Here is a 6,571-nt window from a genome sequence, read left to right as displayed (position 1 = left end):
TTCGAGGGTGATTAGTTGTTGTTGGAAGTGATTGTGTATTTGCTAGAGGAACTAGGGGTCGTAAAAAATAACTATGTATTTTAAATTGATTAAGTATCCACTAGTGTAAATATTTCAAATTGAATATCGAATTAGTTCATTGTATTCTTATAGGGCCAAGGAGTGTAGTTCTAAAAAACATCAAAATTGGGGCTAAAATAACTGTTAAATCCAAAATTTTCATTTATAACTGTCGAAAAATTTCGTCTATTACCTAATCTTTGAATGTTTTCTTTTTTTGCGATTTTTTTATGTATGCGATCTCGGAGTATATACAAGCAAGTTTGATGGTTGGATCATTGAAACTAGTTTCTTAGAATGCACATTAAAAATACCAAAGCAATTTAAAATACCAAAACATATTAAAAAAATCATAATAATTAATTTACAAGTGTGAAAAATGTGAAAAAATATGTATAACGCTCATGATCGCATCCTCTTTGCTTTAATGATGGGTACATTATCGTTTGAACTTTTAAAACCCTACAAACCATCATGAATAATGTTTTTAGGGGAGTTCAAAATAAATAAAAATTCATAATAATTAATGTACAATTATGAAAAATGTGAAAGGATATATAAACGCTCGTGATTGCAGCATCTATGCTTAGACGATCGTTACATTGTCATTTGGATTTTTTAAACCCTCGAAACCCTCATGAATAGTGAATTTTATTTGAGTGCAAACTTAATAAATTGATGTAGAAGTGCAAAAAATGTAAATATATATATAATCACTCGTAAGGGCAAGCTTTACAGCTTTTGTGAAGGGGGCAAATCCAAAATTCGAAACTATAATCCATAAATCCTAGATTCATATTCAACCATTGATTGTTGTTTATGCTCTATTCTTCTCACCCAATTTCATTTTTTAGACTTCTTTTTTGAAAACACAATCTTTTGGCGGATGTAAACAAATGAATGGTTCAGATCATTGATATTACATTCTGATTTTTACGGTTAATCGAAATATGAGTTGATGTTATATAGTTTCTAAAGACTTTATAAACTCTGAGCAATATTTTCATTAACTGTAAAAATTTGAACATAATATCAACAATTTGAATCGTTCATCTTTCTGAATCTCCAACAGATGTGATTTATTAAACAGAACTATGTTGGATTCTTGCACCACACGTTACTCGCAACTTCTTATTTCAAAGGTGGATGGGTTAAATTCATAAAAAGGTTCTTTTCTATGCCTTTTGATCAAGTACTTTTGATTTGCATTATATGCCCATAATCAGGCTCAAGTTCAGTAAAAATAACTGTTTATAAAGATTACTTGCGTAGGAAGGAAAAAACAAAGTAATTAGTGCAAAGAGATAAATGATAACTTAGAAAGATAGACTATTTGAAACCATTGAAAACCAACTTAAATAACAAGGCAAAGTGTTAAGAAAACAGTATTTAGTACGACAAAAAACAAATATTGAAGTTCGGGCAAAGTTTCAACCTTGTCGGGCAAAACCTGTGGCGTGTCGTGCACCTTTCTTAAAGGCAACAAAGTATGAATTGGCTTACAAAATGATAAATACTATGTGAATACAACTTGAAATCAATAATACAACAAAGAGTGTAGCAAAGCTATTAGCTATGAAGGGATGACTTGACTACTAAAGGAATATAGAGAAAGTGATAGAGCTTTTAAGAGTGTTTGCTGAGAGTTCTTTTGTTGAGTTGAGTGTCCTTTCCTACTAATTCCCAATTGCTTTTATAAAGTTCTTTTTCACTTAGATTACCCTCCCTTTTTTGGCTTAATCTCATTCTCTGTCAAGTGGTTGATGTGACTGTCTTCGGCAAGGGGTGAGTTCACACTTGATCTTCTTTTATTTACAAGTTTTGCCATTGAAAACCACATTTTCTTGCAAAACCTTCTCTGCAAAATTCCCCCAACCATGATCATTGTAGGTTTGCCGCCTAGTCGCTGCTACATCATATTGTTTAAATAATGCTTTTGCCAAAATCAAATACCGATGGCTCCAATAGCTTTGAATGTCTGGGCCTTAATTATTCCAGCCCAAATAGGACTTATGAGAAAAACGAGAAGAGAAAAAAGGTGTTTCGAACCAAGTGAGAGAGATTGAAGGAGAGAGTTTGTCTTGGCTAAAGGAAACAAAATCAGAAATTTCAGACCCACTTGGCTAGCATTATTGTAAATATGGTAATATCGAAGGGCCATTTCATGACTGTAGCTAAGCTACAACCAAGCTAAGCTACAGCCAATTCTCCTTCAACTTGGGCATAGATAAATTCCTATTTTGGTTTTCTCCGACATCTCGGACCGAAACTAAAAAGAACAAAAGGCAAAAAGAATTTTACCGTTAGCAATTAATTTTGTACACAATTAGCTTTACATTAATCCTCTAGGCTCTTGCTGATAGATCATGGAATATTTGTTGTGTACTATAGTTAGTGTTGAGTAATAGAGGTAGAGGAGGTTGAGGAAGACTGGAATATAATGCAAAGAATTTCGATCACATGCGATATGTGTGGAACATCTCCCATTCAAAATGCATATATTTGATCCAACACACCAAACATGTTCAACGACGCATGTTACTAAAGTTCTTTGTATCAGTATATTTATCAATCTTATTGGATGCCCAGTCAAAGGAATAGGACCAGTATTCGCCCTGTGTCACTTTATTACGAGTCGTATTTATATTTTAGTTTTCCAAAATAGCGTCGTATAATTATTTTGTGACGCTTATATTGCCGTTATATCATTTACGTTTTGTTCTATTTGAATATGATGCATATAATTACATTTAGGTTACGTGTTTTAATGTTTTCACGTGGCATTATGTTGTTAATCTTGATGATGCAGCAGCTTGCAACATTGTTTATATTTAATAAAAACTTAGAACTTAAAACGAAATAAATCAAACCAACCCTATTATAATAATATTAATCTGATCATTCCTTAACTCTCTTTTGGAAGTGCTTTGCAAATGACTGAAATTGCTTTTAGAAAAAAATGTTTTTAAGTTCGAAAAGCACTTAAAGTGCTTCTTACAAGAAGCACCAATTATGTGCTTCATGCACTTCAATTGTTTTCCGAGATACATTTGCCTATTTACTAAGGATTGGTTCCAAAAATATTTTTAAAAAAGTGTTGTCGCAAGGCTAATACTCCATCGTCAAAGTCGCCAAACTTGCTTCCCAAGGAAAACTAGAAATTTGGAATGATGTAATGGCAATTAATCTTGATTGAAACTATGAAATTTGCATAAAATTGGGTTTAATAACACACTTAAAAACCGCAGTCAAAACAATTAATCTCTTAAGTGAAAAAGAGCTAAAGATTTTGGTACTCGTACAACATGATGAAATTTGAATACAAAATATTTGCTGTCTCAATCTCGGTGATTCCGGGTATAGGACACTCATCATTCCGTCGGTGATGAACCCAGGCTAGTGCTAGCTGAGATGGGGATTATTGGGTGCACCCTTTCCTTGCTGCAACATCAACTAATCCGCTCGAATAACGTTTTATTATGCTCTAGGTTTTCAGCTTGGTACCTGGGTTCATACAGCAACCAATTACCACATAATGTTTAAGCATCAAGACTAAAATGACTTTACCAAAATGACAAGTACCGCTAAAACTAAGGGAATCGTGATGCATGCATGCCAAGTGCTCAAACGAGAGAGAGAGAGAGAGAGGAACAGTCTTGCAAGTACAGTGGCACAGCTGCTGCCTACAAGTTAATTGTGCTACTTACATAAACTGACTAATTTGGATATAAGAATATGCACTTAGCTAAAGAGGGATAATAGAACCTAGCAGTCAATCATGTTGGTTCACTAAGAACACAGAAGAGATCTTTCTGGCGACTCAGTTCCTAGAGGGTTCCAAACCTAGCCTTCCAATATGAGAGCGAGACAAGCAAGCCTGAACCCATCCAATGAAGGAAGTGATGCTTGCTACGATCAATATCCGAACAACACCTTGACTTTGAATCTAGATGATGGTGGGCTGTTAAGCCCCTTGGTTAATTCGGGATTCAAAACATTGAAAGTTCTGGACTCTAGACTATCTCAAGTTCCAGCAAAAGAATGCTCTTTTCTGGTCATATCTAAATTTCTGCAAAAGCAAACGCATGCAGTGATCATATCTAAATTTCTGCAAAAGCAAACGCATGCAGTGATATTAATTGGTTCTACTCAAGTATAATTCTTAAAAAACATACAGGTCTCTTGTTTTCTCAATTTAATGGAAACTATATCAATATGACGTTATCAACCTAATAGAATTCAACTCCTGAACAAAAGTAGATTAAAACTCAAGAAACATACCGTGCCTTCACTGGGGACACAGATGTCAATCCAAAGCTAGAGACCAATAGTATCAACACTAAGGCTATTCAAGCTACCCTCAACAGCAACTCTCAGACAAGCAGGGTCACCTCATATCTCTTCTTGTTATCCCCAAAGCTGATAAAATTTCTTGGCCAGTTCAACCTTTTCTCGTACCCCTCCATTCAGAGTCTGCTCCTCACCAATCCAACAAAACCCAATTCAATTCATCATCAGTCCACTTCAATTAAACATAAATCCAAACAAATCCACAAAGCAATTACATATATTCTTGTACCTTCTCAATGATTGTGCTTTGTTTAGTAAATTCAATATGGGAACAAGATTGAACCAAACCAAAACCAATTCAGTGTATGATCAATACAACAATCCAAACAAAACCCAAAAAGCAATTATATCGACTTTTATCTCTCTAAGTGCTTATTCCTGATTCAGTAACTTAAATACAATAAATGAGCCAAATCCCAATTCAGTTCAACCATCAATTCAACAATCCCAACAAACCTAAAAATCTGTTAATACAAATAAAAAGAAAAACCAAACTCAGACCCTCCTTGCCCCTACATAAACGAAGTGATGAAGATTTTTTTTAAAGTGTCATCACCTCTTCACTTTTCAGCTCCCTGTATTTGATTTTCAGGTTGTGAAAAGAACTCCTTGGCGTTACGTGCTACCTTTGCTTCAACTACTGCTTCCAACACAAGGTCTGATCCTTTAATGTTATCAGTCACCACAACCACTAGTTATTCAATTGGACATCTACATCGAAGATGAAAAGCAGAACTATTTGCAAATTCTCAGGAAAATCTAAGGCGTGTTCAGTTATACAATAAAACAAGTGTAAATATTGCGTGCGTGGGTCAGAGAAAGGCTTATAGAAAGAAAAGTAGCAAGATTTTTCATACTATGCAATCAAGAATTGAATTCAAGGAAATTTTCATGCGTAATCATATGACGTGTTTAAACCAATAGCCCACCGGCACCAAGTGGGGCCTCAACAACACAGATACAACCACCGGCAATTGAAAATCAATTTGATATGGGAGCCATATACAACTCGTCTAAAACCATGAGCAAACGCCTTTGTTGAATAACCACACAAGGTATAGATAAGAAATCAAGAATACGTGTGCCGCGCACAAACTGATGATCTGACCACTATAACTCAAGATAATCTGGGAATACAGACGAGTAAGTCTTTACATAAGAAAATTTAAAGTATGACCGCAAAATAATGATAACATCGTTAACTTCTACCTAGTAGACTATTACCCTTGCGATTTGGTATCATCCCAGTGCTTTCAGCTGAAAGTGGGAGAAGAATGAAAAGACCACTTTCATCATTAAGGTTCTATTTCTCTGCTCTGCTGTTCGAAGAGTGAATCTTCACAGCATCAGATTTGGCCAAATTTGCATATGAAGTTGCTTGACTATGAAAGTTAGGTGAGTTGGGGTTCCGAAAGTATTATCCCGTAAAAACACATGTACAAGGACTTCAAGCTGATGCAAAGTGGGCCATTTTATAAAAAGGAACTGAATTGTGCATTATTCAAACCTTCATTACGGAATTTATTGACTTCACGTCCTCCTTCGCCTTCTCTAGAGAAATGCCGGCTCCTAACAAGAAAGCCTATAAAACAATACTCACGAGAGACTCATAACATAACTTGGAAACAATGTATGGGTGCTAAGCATAATACCATTACTCAGGAGGAGCCAGGAATTGAGGATTATCCATCAGCTTTCGAGTCATAGGACCCGGATTCATAAGTGACATACTTCGAACTTCGTAACGAATTGACTCCAGTTATGATGCATCTTGAAGTTCTTTATGAACCTAATATATTAAAACAATTAATCCCTTTTTGTTTTCAGGAATAAATGGTTAAAGTAATTAGAAAAAGTGCCTTACCTGGTGAGCTTGAGACTGCTGCATGGCATTATCGAATTGGCCTCGAGCTAAATGAACGTACCTGATTGATCGACCCGCTAACCTCCCTGCTCCTCTAGCAATTCTAGGAAATTCCCTTGGTCCTGCAACCCATAACACATCAAACCAGATCACCTTTCGAGAGAGAGAGAGAGAGTTTGTGTGCACCGACTAAAGTAGTGGTGGCGCCGATGAGGAGAAAGAGCTCTCCGTACGAAATACCAAACATTTTGCCCCAGTATACTCAATGGAGGAGGAGGAGGAGGTTCTGGCTCGCTG

General features: G+C 35.7%; 1 pseudogene; it reads right to left on the bottom strand.

Moving 5' to 3' along the window:
* Window positions 1–4,970: 4,970 nt before the first annotated feature.
* On the bottom strand, window positions 4,971–6,521 carry LOC137744717 (uncharacterized; annotated as a pseudogene).
* Window positions 6,522–6,571: the final 50 nt, after the last annotated feature.

The sequence above is a fragment of the Pyrus communis genome, chromosome 9 (genome assembly GCF_963583255.1).
Source record: "Pyrus communis chromosome 9, drPyrComm1.1, whole genome shotgun sequence".
Taxonomy (NCBI): domain Eukaryota; kingdom Viridiplantae; phylum Streptophyta; class Magnoliopsida; order Rosales; family Rosaceae; genus Pyrus; species Pyrus communis.
The sequence above is the reverse complement of the archived record's forward strand: the minus strand, read 5'-3'. Positions and strand labels throughout refer to the sequence as shown.